Source organism: Scyliorhinus canicula, chromosome 7 (genome assembly GCF_902713615.1).
Source record: "Scyliorhinus canicula chromosome 7, sScyCan1.1, whole genome shotgun sequence".
NCBI classification, from domain to species: domain Eukaryota; kingdom Metazoa; phylum Chordata; class Chondrichthyes; order Carcharhiniformes; family Scyliorhinidae; genus Scyliorhinus; species Scyliorhinus canicula.
The window spans coordinates 176,093,382-176,111,085 of NC_052152.1; the positions used below are offsets into that span (position 1 = coordinate 176,093,382).

General features: G+C 49.6%; 1 protein-coding gene across 2 annotated transcripts in view; it reads right to left on the reverse strand.

The window, feature by feature from the left end:
- The window catches only part of LOC119969573 (peroxidasin homolog), a 294,758-nt gene that overhangs the window by 178,010 nt on the left and 99,044 nt on the right, over window positions 1–17,704 (reverse strand). The gene's annotated exons all lie outside the window — the stretch shown is intronic.

Genomic DNA, 17,704 nt, shown 5'->3' on the forward strand with positions numbered 1-17,704 from the left:
GGATGGGAAAGGAAGTTGCAAAGGGACTTGATTGACTAAGTGAGTGGGAAAACCTTTGGCATACAAGAATTCCATGCTGGATCCTAGAAAGAGAAATCATAATATGGTTAGAGCCTAGAGACATGTAGATGAAAAAAAGAATTTCAGCGTCCATGTACATAACTTGCTAAAAGTTTACAAAAAAATATATAAAAAGTTGAAAAACTGTTGGCCTTTATCTCCAAGGGCAGAAGGTTTTGCTTCAGTTGTGCAGAGATTTGGTCAGACCCTCTGTTTAGTTGAAGGCACCACAGGATACAGTGGTATTGGAGTGCAGTGCAGATTCAGCCGTATACCCGGGTTTAAAGGGTTACATTATGAGAACAGATTACATAAACTTGGCTTGCATTTCCATGAGATTAGCAGATTGAGGGGTAATCTAAGCATTAAAATAACAGGATGCAATAGTGCAGTTAGAGGGGTCGACTTTAACTCCCAGCTCCACCATTGGGAACAGAGCTAGAAGGGCTTAAAATCATCCGAGTCGTCTTTCTCGCCCGAGGTTGTAACTTCCTGCCTGGCAACATTTCATCTTCAATGATTTCTGATGCAAGCGGGGGCCCAGGTTGTTGCCCTGATGACATCTTTGATGCTGCAACAGGATTTTAGCTTTGAAAATCTACATGGCACAAATCCCAACAGCTGAACCAAGCAGAAGTCCTGGAGAGGCCAAGATAAGTCTTTTTTGAATATTCTTTATTCTCCTCCTTTTTCACATTTTCTCCCAAATTTGCACCCACCAACAATAAACAATAATCAGTAACAAATATGTCAATCCCCATCTCAATAAAAACAATCCCATCCTCCCAACAAACCCCAAACATTAGCCCGCATTTTCACACAAACAAATGACAAAGAGGAATTAGGGATCACCCATAGTCGCCATTAACACACACAGCCTCCCCTCCCCCAAACCCTCCCATCCACCCGCCCCAACTAATGTTCAATGTTATCCAGTTCTTGAAAGTGCATAATGAATAATGCCCATGAATTGTAGAACCTCTTCATCCTTCTGTTGCCTGTTTCAATCCTAACAGCGTCACCAATACTGTTGCTAATATTAATGATGTTGGTGAACCACAAGCCTTCCCTTATATCGATCAAATGACCACACAACCAGTTAGTTAGTTCAAAAGATGGTTGATTTACATACACAAGGGTTATGTCAACATGCAAACACAATATCTACTACGAGTTAATCTACACCTCTCAGCTACAAAAACCTATACTTAACTTCAGGGCGACCGGCACTGTGCAAATGGATAAGGCCTTTATCTGGATTTCACTTGGTTGGTTCGAAGAAAGTGACTCTGCCTCTGCTGGGCTCATCCATCAGGTAACGATCGTTGGTCTTGCACTTAGCTGGCTGTTCCTGCTGCAATTGGGCTGGCACAGGCCGAATCCAAAAGCGACAGAACACATGGCTGTACTCTCTTTTATCCCTCTGGGATTTTGCGCTCTTTGGGGCGGTCCTTAACCATGGACCCAATAGTTCGACAGGTCTCTGATCACTGTCTTTGATTTCGGCCAATAAAGGGCGGGTGCCTTGGTAGCTGGGCGAGTTCTTCGCGGTCATTGACCTTGGCAGTTGGGCATTCTGAGTAATGGGAGTGGCGCCGATCAGTCTGTGGCTGTACCGGTTGCTTGATTGGAGTTCTATTGTCCTGGGGAAATGGGCTATTGAAATGCAAACGAGCGGTGGGTGGTTTCGATCAGGCCTGGTTACCTGTGTTTCAGATACACATAGGTGCTGTGTCTGTCTTGGGTTGGCCATAATTCCCATGGTCCTTTACAGGTGGCCATCTTAGATGGCTATATCCCGCCCTCTTGATCCTGACTGCGATGCGTGGTGGATCACACTATCGATCCCTGTTCATCCTTGGTGGACTGGTCACCCTTGGTTAAGGCAAGGTTCTACTCTACTCTATCTTATGGTTTGAGGCATTTACCTAATATTTCATTAATACATTCATAAATTAATTCATCTCTAACGGTCACTATAATTCAGGTCACTATAAAACATTTAATTTATCCGCACCGTTGATCTCTAGGTAACACTATCTAAGCTACTCTCATGCTGCTGGTGAATATCAAAGAACTTATATACAGTACAAAATTTTAAACAGCAGCATCACATTTCTACTTAATCCTAATAAAGTTAAAGAGGTACATAGTTTATTCTTAGCAGTGATTAGTACATGCGTTTAATCTTGTTGAATTACAAAGAAGGGGGATCGGACTGTATATATCGGGGAGCGCGAGGCTTTTGCTCGCCATTTACGGAGACAAAGTGTCTGAATGACTCGGCAGTTTATTGCAATTACTAGAAGGGCCTCTGTGGTGTAGTATCCGGGCTGGTGGTGGCCTGTTGTGTGGTAGTATACGGGGCTGATGTGGGGTTTGTAACAAAAGTCCGGTGCAGAAGTCCAGCGATGATCCAAATGCATGTCAGATGTCCTTGCTTCATCCTGTGTTTTCTGTTTTCCGGGTCATCCTGAGGGTGCAAGCATAGTATCTGTTATTATCTTGGGTTAATATCTCGTTTTATCAGTCTTTCTCTCCTTACTCCAATTAACCGTTATGATTGTCACCATGTGTGACTCCCACATTTTTCTTTTTGAAATACCATTTTGAGAGATAAGAAATGCAAAAAATTTTTTTTAAAGTACAGAGACGCTCGCAGCTTGTGGTCGATGCGGGGAGTGGGCGGACAATTTCTCCGACCAGTCTTTTCTTTGCTTGCTACCAGTGGTGGTTGAGGCTTATCTTAACCAGCCGAATTTCAGGGCGGCCAGTTTTATAGAGTTTCGTCCCAGGGGTCAGAGGTAGTTCGCTAGCAGCATGTATAGCAACCAATTGTGTCATATGTGTAAATAGCAAGTGGGGAGCGACCAGGGGGTCGGGAAAGGTAAAGGAAAGAAGGGGTGAGCATTAGGAATGTGGCAAAATGCATTCTTTATATCACAACCAAAGGGAAAGTAGAGAAGGTGAAAATAAGGCCAACCAAAGGCAACGCAGAGTGTAGAGAACCATTCCAGAGAATATGAAGTGACGTGAACATGAGGTGCGTCTGGGCCGCTGCAGGATAAGAATGGGTGGAATCCCCAGGGGGGGCGGGGGTTAGTGCTGTTACTCCACTACCCGAGCTTAACTGACCGGATGAATCTGGGGTCTGCAAGTAGGGCGGGGACCAGTGCCGTTATTCCCTACCTGGGTGACCTGGGTGGACGGTAAGAGTGTGTAGTCATGTGGAAACTTGTCATAAAGACTGGGAGAACAGTGATCTGTTTCCCGACAAACGTTTGCCTTTAACTGTCATAGGCCATCGTACCCTCGAATCAGAAGAGTAATTATGTGTCGGGCGACATGAATTAAAACCATGTCGTAGAAAAAAGAAGGAAAAAGGCGGGCAGGCTCCATCAGAACCTGGACACCTTAATACTTAGGCGGTGTCTCTTTCTCATCGTCTGGACACCTCAGGATTCTGTACCATCCGGTGTTGTAAGAGCATCACCGAAACGAGAGTCAGTATCTGAATCATCACCATCTCCCGGTTGCCAGCCACGTGTCTGCCGTTTCTATGCCTTGGCCATGTGATAATCCAAATCATCATGCCTTACTAGTCTGCAGGAGTTGTCGCGGTGCCAAAGAGGGGCTTGTTTGTCATGAGGCATGGGGCGGTGGCTGTGGAGGGCAAGTTATTGTGGTCGGGCGGTGGCTGTAGCGTTGGCTGGGGAAGGGCATACAGGGGGTCAAAGATATCTAAGTCACTGTTCAGGGCTGGGGTGACTGGGGGCGGAGAGATCGCGCCAGTGTTCAGGGATAGTAATCAAATCCGGGAGGCTCTCGCTGTCGTCGGAATCAGGTTCAAGGTGAGCGTCTGTACCTGTGGGCGGAGACAAGTTTGGGTCTGTAGGCGTGGACAAGGGATAAATGCCGGCATGACTGGGGGAGGGTTGACATAGGGATTGGACTAGGTTGTCGATAGGTGGGGCGTAATCGTCTCCTATTGCCAGAGAGATGTGGTGGGAGTGGCTACATTGGGATCCGTAGACGTTGAGTTGGCTGATGTGGAACCAACCAGTTTTACTGTTGGGGTACTTTATCTTGTACATGGAGGGGCTCATTTTGTCGCAAATGGAGTAGGACCCTGCAAATTTGGGGGCGAGGAAAGAACTGGGGTTGTAAAGTGAAACCATTACTTGCTGACCGACTGTGTACTCTATGGGGTGGACGGTTTTGTCAAAGCAGGCTTTACTCTGCTTCCTTCCAGCACCTAATCGGACAACTGCAGCGAGTTGTGCCGCTTTAACGTTATCTGTAACCTGTTGGACTGCTTTCTCGTGGGTGAGGGCGGTTACTGTAGGGCTTGCCAAATCAAGGCCTAATAAATATTCAATACCCTTCATGGGCCATCCGGTCATTAGAGTGTGGGGGGTGAAACCTGTTGAACTGGAAACGGTGTTCCGGTCTTGGGATAGATCCTCAACATTGGTCTGGGAAACCTGGACTGAGTGTATCGTTTCACTTTCGGGTAGCTGCCCGAAGTGACCATGGCGTCATCCTGCTGTGGCTAAGACGTCTGCCTTTACATTACCGGGTAGGGAGGAGCGATAATGGCTTCTTACTTTAATAATATTGATGTGCGATCTGAGGCTGTCTTGAGAATGTGCTTTAACAATGGGGCAGAGGGTAGGGGTTTTCCATCGACTGAAACAAAACCTCGACATTCCCACAGTGGCAGGAATTCTGTTAAGCTGTTGCACACATACAGGTTGTTGCAGTGCATGTCTGTGGGGGTTGGAAAAGAGTTGGGGTACTGAATTACATAGGCTATGGCTGTGAGTTCTGCTGCTTGTGAACCTAGGTGGCCGGGCAATTTTAAAGAGATCTCTTCTAGTGGGCGTCCCTGTGCGTCTTCCATGTAAATTCCACAACCAGTAATTCGAACTCCATTTTCAATTGTGGAGGAACCGTCTACATAAATGTTTGAAGCATTCCCTGTGGTTTTGGAATCCTGTGTCTTACTGCCTGCTCGTGGGTGTAATGACTTTGGGATAAAGGGTCCTGTGTGGTGTTGGGCTGCTATGATCTGGCACTCATGTGGGGTCCCTGCATATTGGAGATTATCGGCCAGAAATGTGTGGGTCTTGGGCGTTTTACCGTAATGTCCCTACCTTGTAACAGTAGTGTCCAGCGAGCTGCTCTGATTTGGCTGACTGAACTGTCCTTTAATCTACCATCTAGTAATAGTTGCTTGGGGGTGTGCTCGGTCAAGATCATGACTGGGTGAAGGCAAAGTACGCAAAGTACTGTACTGTACTACCCAAAAAAATGCAAGCAAGTGCCGTTCGCAGGCTGAGAATCCTTGCTCTACGGGATCTAATACTCTTGAGGCATAGGCTACGGGTCCTAAGTGATCGTGTCGTTCTTGCAGGAGCACTGCTGATAGGGTTCGATCGGTGGTTGCTACTTATATGGCATAGGGCAAGTCTGGGTCTGGAACTTGTAAAGCGGGAGTTGTGCCTGGGACGCGTTTTAAATCATCAATGTTGTCTGTGTGCTGCGGAAGCCATTCCCATGGGGCGTTCTTTTTTTTCTGAGAGTAGAAGCAGCCCCTGCTTTGGTGGCAAAACCATCTATATGATTTCTGCAATATCCTACCAAACCTAGGAATGGCCGGAGTGCAGTGACATTTTGGGGCAGGGGCAATTTAACGATGGACTCGATCTCTTTTTGCTCAATTTCTCTCTTCCCGTGGGTGATGATAGTGCCTAAATAAAGAACCCTTTCCTTTAAAATCTGGGCCTTTTTGGGGTTGACCTTACATCCGATTGATTGCAGTAGGCCTAGTAATTCAGATAAGAACTCTACGTTGTCCTTTTTTGTCTCCGTTTGCAAAAGCAGATCGTCTAGATATTGCATTAGACATTCGGGTCGGGAAAATTTAGAAAGTCAGTTGGCTAATTGTCGGTGGAAAATGGAGGGGGAGTTGTGGAATCCTTCTGGAAGGCATGTCCACATGTACTGCTACCCTTGAAAAGAAAACACGAACTTACACTGGCAGGCCTTGTCTAACGGGATGGACCAAAAGCCATTGCTGATGTCCAGCACTGTGAAGTACTTTGCCTGGACTCCCTGTTTGAGCATGGTCTCGGGACTCATGGCAACAGTGGGGGCTACTAAAGGGGTTACCTTATTAAGTTCTCGGTAGTCGATCGTTAGTTGCCGTGAACCATCGGCCTTTTTTGCAGGCCAAATAGGGGCATTATTTGTGGACGCTACGGGTCGAATAACACCTTGGTCTAACAAACTGTTAATAACCTTTGAAATCTCTAATACTCTTGAGGCATAGGCTACGGGTCCTAAGTGATCGTGTCGTTCTTGCAGGAGCACTGCTGATAGGGTTCGATCGGTGGTTGCTACTTATATGGCATAGGGCAAGTCTGGGTCTGGAACTTGTAAAGCGGGAGTTGTGCCTGGGGCGCGTTTTAAATCATCAATGGTGTCTGTGTGCTGCGGAAGCCATTCCATAATGCTTTTACGGCTTTGGATCGGGAATAAATCTTTATTGTACCTGGGATCTTCCCACAAACATGTTTGTGTTGTGCAAACGAAGCTTTGTGTTTTATGAGGACCTCTCTAATAGCCTGGTCTACACTAATTGTTTGTGGATTAAACCAATAGTCCCGTACCGAGCAAATCCTGTTTTCATAATCCCCTACTGTGGGCGTTGTGGGAGCCCTCGCTGTTTTGGCCATTCGCCATACACATTTGTTTACTGGGTCAAACGAAATGTTATGGGAGCTCATAAAATCAATGCCTAAAATGTGCTCTGCTGTTTGGGGTAAGTCAACTAAAACAACGGGGTGTCTGGTGCTAATGTTCCCTGTCTGAATGGGTACGGGAGCTGTGATATATCCTTGCTGTATGTGGCCGGTCAATCCACTCAGGGTAATGGTGTCTGTGGTGGGCCATTTGTCCCATTGAAACATGGTGAAGGAGTTTAAAGTGGTGCGGGATCCTCCTGTGTCCCAAAGGAAATTGACTGTATGTCCCCGCACTGTGCCTGTAACTACTGGTCTGCCTGTCAATCTGTGGAATTAAACCCTAAATTGTCTGAACGGGTGCTAACATTATGCATGGGCCTAACATTGTTCCTAGGTGGGGGGTCCGGTTGTTGGTATAGTTGCTGGTTCGGGGGTTTTGTCGGCAATCGCAGGTGTAATGTCCCATGTGGCCACAATTGTAACAACCTCGTGGTGCCTGTGCTCTGGGGAGCTGTCCCTCGTGTCTACCCTCGTTTATCCATGCTGGGTCCTGGCTAGTCCTAACTGGGTGCATGTTTGCTTCTATCTCATCCTGATCCGTCTGTCAGTGAAGGGTTTGTTCCCATGCTCTGGAACGTCGTTTCAATCCCCGAACTTCATTGTGTGTGTGGTCTGCGGGGTGGAAGTTTACACAAGCCTTTTGACCTGTGTCTGTGGCATGCGAGACTAAAGTGCGGGACCATTTAGTGGTCTCCTCCTCATTTAGGTGTGCGCGGTTCAATTGTCCGTAGACTGCCATGAAATGAATCCATAGGCGACCAGCAAATGCGGTCGGATACTCTCCCTTCTTTTGCCTGCAGTGATTTAAACCCTCGAGTGGATCTCCTTTGTTAAACCCGATGGCATCTAATATGGCTGTTTTCATTTCCTGTAGGGTTCCCTCCTGCTACATTTTCGGGTTCGGGCAAAGCTGATCTTACGGACTGGCTAAAGCTCACAACTATTAGCTTTACTTCCTCGCTCTCATCTAGGCCGTACATAACCTTTTGTTGGCGTACTTCCTCAAAGAAGCTGTGCGGGTCTGTGGTGGGCTGGAATGGACTAATTTTCGGGCAAGCTTCTCTTAATTGGGTTATGAATAGTGGGGTGGTGTAAACGATATCAGGCTCATCATGATCCGATGATTTGCATTGTGTGGTATCCGGATTCATGGGGGTTGAATTGTGAGTGGGGGTGTGTGCTGCCTGTGCAGTCAGTGGTGCGGGTGCTTCCCTTTTTAGGGCGTGGGGGCCTCGATTATGATTTCCCGAGTCCTCTACGTATCTTTGGGCGCTTTCGTTTAATTCTTGCCGATCGGGAGCATCTTCCTTATCTAAATCCTGCCCAAAAGTGTACCTGAAGCCATTCTGTACTCAGAGTAGCAACTGTAACATTTCTATCTTGTGTCGGCATTTAGCATGGTCAACGGTGCTCTGCCGCTGTTCCGTGCATTTGCTAGTTAGCTGGGCGACCCGTTGTTCTGTTTCCTCTCTTCCCAGGACTGCGCGTTGTGTATCTTGGTAGGTTTTATCGTACTGGGTCTGGAAGCTACTGAGGTGAACTAGACAAGATTGATGTGCACGTTTTACATCGGCCATTTCCTTATCCTTAGCTGCTAACTGTTCCCGGAGTTGCTCAATTATCTTCTCGCTTTCGTTACTGTTTCCCTCGTTCTTTTCTTCCTTCTCAATTAACTGCCTACGGAGCGTCTTCACAACCTCCTCTGTGCCTCGCAACTGTGCCAAACAGGACACTATTGCCATCGGCTTTCAGACTTTCCCTACATTTTTCTTGTGGCCCTCGCTTAGGTTCTCCCACCAAGTTTGTCCTATCTTTCCTGGACCTGACTCATCAATAGCCCAAAAATTTGACCAAAGGGGCCATCCTTTCCCCTTTAAGTATTTCCTTAACTCTTCCTCTCATATGGGGCATTGCTCTGCTCTGTTGGTCGCTGCAACCTCGGGTTCCTGTGCATTCATCAATCTTTCCATTGCTTTAGTGGCCATTACTTCTCTAATCTATTTCTCTACTTTTAATTTGGGACAGGGGAATAAGGTGGCAATTTGAACAGCAGCTATTTTCCGGCTCACAATCCCTCGATAGTTGTACACAATTCTAACGCGTTTACCTTACTCTTCCTAATAGGTACGCATGTGAGTTAGTACACACTTCCGAAATTCGGTTATTTGGTTGATATGGGACTTGCACTTGTGGTTCTTTCTCTTTCTCGCAATTGGATTCAAAGTTTGTGGGTTCTCTCGGAGTGACAAAGTCCCTTCTAATTGAGTCCCGTCAGAGGTCGCCAAAAATGTTGCCTGTTTCGATCCCAACAGCGTCGCCAATACTGTTGCTAATATTAATGATGTTGGTGAACCACAAGCCTTCCCTTATATCGATCAAATGACCACACAACCAGTTAGTCCAAAAGATGGTGTATTTACATACACAAGGGTTATGTCGACATGCAAACACAATATCTACTACGAGTTAAATTACATCTATCAGCTACAATAACTGATACTTAACTTCAGGGCGACCGGCACTGTGCAAATGGATAAAGGCCTTTATCTGGATTTCACTTGGCTGGTTCGAAGAAAGTGGCTCTGTCTCTGCTGGGCTCATCCATCAGGTAACGATCGTTGGCCTTGAACTTAACTGGATGTTCCTGCTGCAATTGGGCTGACACAGGCCGTATCCAAAAGAGACAGAACACATGACTGTGCTCTATTTTATCCCTCTGGGATTTCGCGCTCTTTGGGGTGGTCCTTAACCTTGGACCCAATAGTTCAACAGGGCTCTGATCACTGTTTTCAATTTCAGCCAATAAAGGGGCAGGTGCCTTGGTAGCTGGGCGGGTCCTTAGCGGCCATTGACCTTGACAGTTGGGCTTTCTGAGTAAAGGGAGTGGCGCCGATCAGTCTGTGGCTGTACCGGTTGCTTGATTGGAGTTCTATTGTCCTGGGAAAATGGGCCATTGAAATGCAAACGAGCGGTGGTTTCGATCAGACCTTGTTACCTGCGTTTCAGATACACATAGGCTCTGTATCTGTCTGAGTCCTGGGTTGGCCATAATTCCCATGGTCCTTTACAGGTGGCCATCTTAGATGGCTACATCGCCCGTCAGTTCAAACTTAACCTTCTCAAAAGTCAAGAATTCCAACAGGTCCCCCCGCCACGCCAGGGCACAGGGTGGAGAGGTTGCTCTCCAACATATCAGGATCCGCCTTTGGGCGATCTACGAGGTGATGGCTACAATATCAGCCTCCGAACCTGTTTCCAACCCTGGCTGGTACGACACCCCGAATATGGCCTCCCGTGGGCCCGGGTCCAGTTTCACGTGCACCACTTTAGAAATTACCCTAAAAACCTCCCTCCAGTAATCCTCTAGCTTTGGACAGAACCAAAACATATGAACGTGATTAGCGACCCCTGCCTCCCCCCCCCCGCAATGTTCACACCCATCTTTTACACCTTCAAAGAATCAGCACATGCTCGCCCTCGTGAGGTGTGCTCTGTATACCACCTTCAGCTGTATCAACCCCAACCTCACGCACGAGTTGGACGCATTCACTCTCCGGAGCACCTCACACCAGAACCCCTCCTCCATATCCTCTCCCAACTCTTCCTCCCACTTTGCTTTGATCCCTTCCAGTGGTGCCATCTCCTCTTCTAAAATTGCTCCGTCCCAATTGGGACTATATACACTTAACAGCGCTACTAACCTCCCCCCCCAGTGTCTCTGACACTACCTCCTTCTCCAGACCCCCTGTCGTCATCACCTCCTCCAGCAATGTGGAGGCCGGCTCCACCGGGAAGCTCTGTATCTTCTTTCTGGAAAAATCTCGAACCTGCATGTATCTATACATTTCACCGTGCTCCAGCCCTACTCTGCTTACAGCTCCTTCAATCCTGCAAACCGCCCCCCAGGAAACAAATCTTTTAGTGTCTTAATTCCCTTCTCCTCCCATTTCCGAAAATTGCCATCCCACTTCCCTGGCTCAAATCTGAGGTTCCCCTGAATCAACATGTCCCTTGACCCTGCCCCCAACCTAAAGTGTTGGCGAAACTGCCTCCAAATTCTCAATGAAACTATTATTACCAGACTCCCTGGGCGCGATTCTCCGCTGCCCACGATGGGTCGGAGAATAGCGGGAGGGCGTCCCCGACATTTTTCACGCCCTCCCGCTATTCTCCCCCCCCACGGCCGCCCCACGACACGAATCGCTGCTCGCCGTTTTTTACGGTGAACAGTGATTCTCCCCAGGCCGGTGGGCCGAGTTCCCAGGCCTTTACGGCCGTTTTTACGGCAGCAAACACACCTGCTTGCTGCTGTCGTAAAAACGGCCGCAACATGCCCGTTCTGGGCACCCAGGGCCCCGATTGGCACAGCAGTACCACGGCCGTGCCAAGGGGGGCATGGGCCCGCGATCGGTGCCCACCGATCGCGGGCAGTGCGTCCGTAACGGACGCACTCTTTCTCCCTCCGCCGCCCCGCAGGATCAGTCCACGGGGCGGCCGAGGGAGATGACGGCCCCGCGCATGTGCGGGTTGGAGCCGTCCAACCCACGCATGCGCGGCTGACGTCATCGTGCGCGTCAGCCGGCATGACGCTTGGCGCACGGACATAGCGACGGTCGCTAAGGCCGCGATGCCGTGCTTCACGGGGCCCCGCTGCTAGCCCCGCCCGGGGGGGGGAAGAATTTGGGTCCCGGGAGGGGGCGCGGAGGCTGCTGTGAAACATGGCCAGTTTCATGGCAGCCTTTACGGCTCGCCGCATTTGCGGAGAATCGCGTCCCCTGAGTATTTCCCCTGAGCTATCGGGAGCGGCGTTGTTGCTAGTGCTTTCAATCCCGACCCCATGCACAAGCTCTCCTCTTTCTGACCCACTGGGAATCAACCCCTCTGACCCAACTCCGCACCTTGTCCACATTCGCCGCCCAGTAGTAATACATCAGGTTCGGAAGACCCAACCCCCCTACCTACCTTCTCCTCTATAGCAGCACCTTTCTAACTCTGGCCACTTTCCCTCCCCATATGAACAAAGTAATCTTTCCCTCAATCTCTCTGAAAAAAGCCGTTGACAGGAAAATCGGCAGTCATTGAAAAATAAACAGAAATCGCAGCAACACGTTCATTTTAAGCGCCTGTACCCGACCCGCCAGTGACACGGGGAGACCATCCAACTGTGCCAGATCAGCTTTCACTCTCCCCACCAAACTAGAAATGTTGTACGTGTGGAGCCCCCCCCCCCCTCACTCCGGGGCAACCTGCACCCCCAGGTATCTAAAGTGAGTCCCTACCCTACGGAATGGCAGCCCCCCCCACCCCTGCCCCCATCCCCAGCTGAGACACCACAAAATAATCACTCTTGTCTAGATTTAGTTTGTACCCTGAGAAAGACCCAAACACTTGAAGCAGCTCCAATATTCCCCCTATCGACACACTCGGTTCCAACATGTATAACAGCAAGTCATCAGCATATAAGGACACCCTATGCTCTATCCCACCCCGCACTATTCCTTTCCATACCCCCAAACTTCTTAATGCGATGGCCAACGGTTCAATCGCGAGTGCAAACAGCAGGAGGGACATAGGACATCCCTGCCTAGTCCCACGGTGGAGAGAAAAGTATCTCGAGCTGATGTTGATTGTGCGGACAGTCGCCCTCAGCTCCTTATATAGTAGCTTTACCCAGTTCACAAATCTTGGTCCAATCCCAAACCGCTCCAGAACTGCCATCAAGTACCCCTATTCTATTTTTATTGAAATTTTTACAAAATATAAACAACTCAACTCTACTAACAAAACAACCGCGGTAACACCCCAAGAACAATTCCCACCCAACTTCAAAAGTAACTACAAACGAGAGAAAAAAAAACAAAAGAACTGAAGAAGAATCCTCCACCGGGCTACTAGGGACGCAAAGGCCAGAACACCGGCCCCTTTCGCCTCCTGCACTCCCGGCTCCACTGCAACCCCAAGTATTGCGAGCCCCCATCCTGGCTTGACCCTGGATCCCACCACCTTCGACGCCGTCCTTGCTACCCCCTTCCAAAACTCCCCCAGCGCTGGGCACGCCCAAAACATATGGGCGTGGTTCGCTGGGCTCCCCGAGCACCTAGCACATCTGTCCTCGCCCCCGAAAAACCTACTCATCCTCGTCCCAGTCATGTGGGCCCTATACAGCACCTTGAACTGTATGAGGCTAAGCCTCGCACAGGAAGAGGAGGAATTCACTCTCTTCAGGGCGTCCGCCCACGTCCCCTCCTCAATCTCCTCACCCAGCTCCTCTTCCCATTTATACTTCAGTTCCTCCACCGAGGCCTCGTCTACCTCCTGCATTACCCGGTATATGTCCGAAATCCTCCCTCCTCCAACCCACACCCCCGAGAGCAACCGATCCCGCACCCCTCGTGGGGGCAGCAAGGGAAACCCCTCCACCTGCTGCCTGGCAAACGCCCTCACCTGCATGTACCTAAACATGTTCCCCGGGGGGATTCAAACTTCCCCTCTAACTCCCCCAAGCTCACGAACCTCCCCTCCACAAACAGATCCCTCAGCCTCCTAACCCCTGCCCTGTGCCAGCCCAGGAATCCACCATCAATGCTCCCTGGGATGAACCAATGGTGTAAAACGCCTTCTCAATGTCCAATACCACAACCACCTCTGTTTCCTTCCCCTCAGCCGGTGACATAATGACGTTCAATATCTTTATAACGTTTGAAAAGAGCTGCCTTCCTCTCATGAAACCCGTCTGATCTTCACCTATCACCTTCGGGAGGCACTCCTCCAGCCTACCCGCCAGTACCTTCTCCAATACTTTTACGTCCACATTCAAAAGTGATATGGCCTATATGACCCACATTCCGTCGGATCCTGATCTTTTTTTAGCAACAGGGAAATCGATGCCTGCCCCAAAGTTTGTGGCAACACCCCCTTCCCTATCGCCTCTTCAAACATCCCCACCATCAGGGGTGCCATCTTATCCTTGAATTTTGTATAATATTCCACCGGAAACCCATCCGGCCCTGCCACCTTCCCCGACTGCATCCTCTCAATCGCATCTTTTATCTCCTGCTCCACTATCGCTCCTTCTAATGTAGCCCTGTCCCCCTCCTCTAGCCTCGGGTATTCCAGCCCATCTAGAAATTCCTGCATCTCCTGGTCTCCCCCAGATGGCTCTGACCTGTACAACCTCTCATAAAATTCCTCAAAGGGCAGCACGGTGGCACAGCGGTTAGCATTGTTGCCTACGGCGCTGAAGACCTGGGTTCTAATCCCGGCCCTGGGTCACTGTCCGTGTGGAGTTTGCACATTCTCCCCGTGTCTGCGTGGGTTTCACCTCACAACCCAAATATGTGCAGGGTAGGCGGATTGGCCACGTTAAATCGCCCCTTAATTGGAAAAAAATAATTGGGTACTCTAAATTTAGAAAAAAAATTAATAAAATTCCTCAAAGACGTTGTTAATCAGATCTGGAGCCACCACTAACTTCCCTGCCCTATCGCTCACCTGAACAATTCCCCTTACCGCTGCTTCCCTCGGGAGCTGACCTGCTAACATACATGCCTTATCTCCATGCTCGTAAACTGCACTTCTTGCTCGTCTCAGTTGGTGCACCGCCTTCCTGGTCGATAGTCGGTCAAAGCTCGCCTGTAGTTCCTTCCTCTTTTCCAACTTCGCTGGGTCCCCATCTTCTGCATAACTCCTATCTACCTCCAACATCTCATCTATTACCCTCTGCTGCTCCAACCTTTCCTTTTTGTCCACCCTGGCCTTCAACAAAATCACCTGACCCCTCACCAACGCCTTTAGAGCCTCCCAGGCAACTGCCTTCGACACCTCACTCGTACAGTTGAAACCTACATATTCCTCAATTACCTTTTCAATTTTCTCACAGAACCCTTGGTCCCTCAAAAGTCCCACATCTAATTTCCACCCTGGCCCCTGCGCTACCCCCTTCTCCAGTACCATATCCACCCAATGCAGAGCATGATCTGACACTGCAATTGCTGAGTATTCTGACCCCTTAACCCCAGCCAGCAAAGCTTTCCCCAACACGAAAATGTCGATCCTCGAGTGTACCTTATGGACTGCTGAGAAAAACGAGTACTCCCGTTCCCTCGGGTGCAGAAACCTCCAAGAGACCACCTCTCCCATTTCCACCATTAGCCCAGCCAACGCCTTCGCCCCCCTGATGGGACCAGCGAGCGCGGCCATGAACTGTCCAACCTTGGCTCCTTCACCATGTTCCAGTCCCCCCCCACTATCAGTTTATGTGTGTCCAAGTCAGAAATGGCCCAAAACACCTTCTTTGCGAATCCCACATCTTCCCAATTGGGACCATATATGCTTAACAGCGCCACTAACCTCCCCTCCAGCGCCCCTGTCACAATCACATACCTACCCCTCTGATCTGCCACCACCTGCTCCATCTGGAAGTGTACTCTTTTGCTGACCATTACCGCTACCCCTCGAGCCCTTCCGTCAAATCCAGAGTGAAACATCTGACTAACCCAGCCCTTTTTAAGTCTCACCTGGTCCTTCACCCTCAAGTGAGTCTCCTGCAGCATTGCTACATCGGCTTTCAAACTTTTAAGATGCGCAAGAACCCTTGACCTCTTGACCGGACCTCCTAGCCCTCTCACGTTCCATGTGACTATCCTAACGTGTGGTCTCTCACTCCCCCCACCCTTCTTATCCACCATCATCATACCACCGGGCCCTGCCCCATGAGCCTGACCCGCCCCTATCCATTGCTAACATCGAACCCCTTCCCCCCACTCCCTTCCGCCCCCTCACTCGCTTCATAGGCCCATCGAAGCCTGTGAACCAGGCTCCAATGTCCGCAGCCCTCCTCTCACCTCACCTCCGCTCACTAGCCGACTTTAGTTAAAGGCCAACATAAGTTAACAAGTTTTATTTTTATATGGAATGTTGCAAGCCATGTGATCCACAAATGTTTTCCTGGGCTCTGCAGAGGGCCCTTGGTTACCCTTGCCCTGACTTTCTTTCTCTTTCTCCTGATCGTCACAGATTTGGCAACTTCACCCCCAATTCCCTTCTCTCCACCACCCCAGGCCCTGGATGTACATAACACAAGCCAAGAATCATTCCTTAGATCTCTGGCGCCATCTAGTTTCTATCTCTGTTCCTGTTGTCCCCACCTGAGCCCAGAGACACTGGCCGGAATTCTCCGAGCCTCTGCGCCGCAATCGCCGCCATCACGGGGGCGGAGAATGGGGCGTCGGGCCCCGGCGACCGGAGAATCGGCGGCTGTCGCGCGCCCGGTTGATGCGGCGCCAGTGGGGGACCATTGAACGAGGCCCCCGCGGTGATTCTACGTGGACGACTGGCCGAGTTCCCATCGGCTTGGTTCACGTATGGTTCCACCAGGCGGGAGCTCGGAGTCGCGGCTGCAGTGGCCGTCCTGGTGGGGGACGGGGGGATCCATTACCAGTGGGGGCTCCACGGTGGCCAGGCCCGCGATCGGAGGCCACCGATCGGCGGGCGCCGCGATCTGGGAGGGGGCCTATATTGTTGGGGCCGGATTGCCCGCCAAATTGCGCGGGGCCGCCGTGCACATGGGTGGACCCACAGCTGAAGTGCAGGGCCCCGTATATCGGCAGCCGGAGCTGCGCGGAGCACTCCGGCGCCCTGCTGGCTCCCTTCAGGCAAGGGAATCGCTGGGCCAAGGGGCCCGTTGATGCCGGCGTGAAACGCTCCGGTGTTTCCGCCGGCATCAACACGTAGCCGCCGTTTTGGAGAATCCCGGCCACTATTCCCTCAGGTGGGAGAATGCAGAAAGTGTGGGCACAATCTTAAAATCAGAGCGAGGCATTCCACAGTGAAATCAGGATTCATTTCTTTCTGACACAGAGTAATGGTAACAGGTATTCAAAATGCAGTGAATTCAAATTTCCATGATTCAGTTCATATAAATCTCAGGAGGATAAATGGAGCTGAGATGCGGGTCAACCATGGTCTCACTGAATGACAGAACAGATTCGAGGGGGTGAATGGCTGTCTCTTGTTCCTATGTTGTAAAAGAAGATAGATTGGAATTATACTATGCCCGTAATGACCACCAGACATCCCAAAGTATTTAAAGCCAATGAAATATTTCTGAAGTGCAGCTGCTGTTATTTTTTACTCATTCGCGGGATGGGGACCAGCATTTATTTCCAATCCCTAATTGTCCTTGAACTGAGTGGTTTGCTAAGCCATTGACAGGGAGTAGTTATGAGTCAACCAAATTGGTGTGGGTCTGGAGTCACATGTCGGCCAGACTGGGTAAGGACAGCAGATTTCCTCCCCTAAAGGATATTAGTGAACCAGTGGGTTTTTATGACAAGCGACAATGGTTTCAATCAAAAGCAAAGACTGGGGATGCTGGAAAAGGTTTCATGGGCATCATTAAAATTTTCATTCCGGATTTGCATTGTATTCCAATTTTCACCATCTGCTGTGGTGGGATTTGAAATCGGATGGAAAAGTTCCCAAAACTTTTCCTGTGGGCCTCTGGATTACTAGCATAGTGACAACACCACTACATCACCACTTCCCCACTCTAATATTGGAAATGGGGCAGCCAAGTTGCACAAAAGGTCCCACAAACAGCATGGGGATAATGGCCAAATAAACTGCTTTTCCAATGTTGATTAAGGGATAGATATTGGCCAGGATTCCTGGGATAATTCACCTGTTTCGAAATAACACCTGGAGATCCTTTATTTCCACATGAAGGGGCAAGTGAGACCTCAATTTAACTAATTTTAAATGGTGGAGCTGGGAGTTAAAGTTGACCCCTCTCACTGCACTATTGAATCCTGTTATTTCATTTTAAATGCAGTATG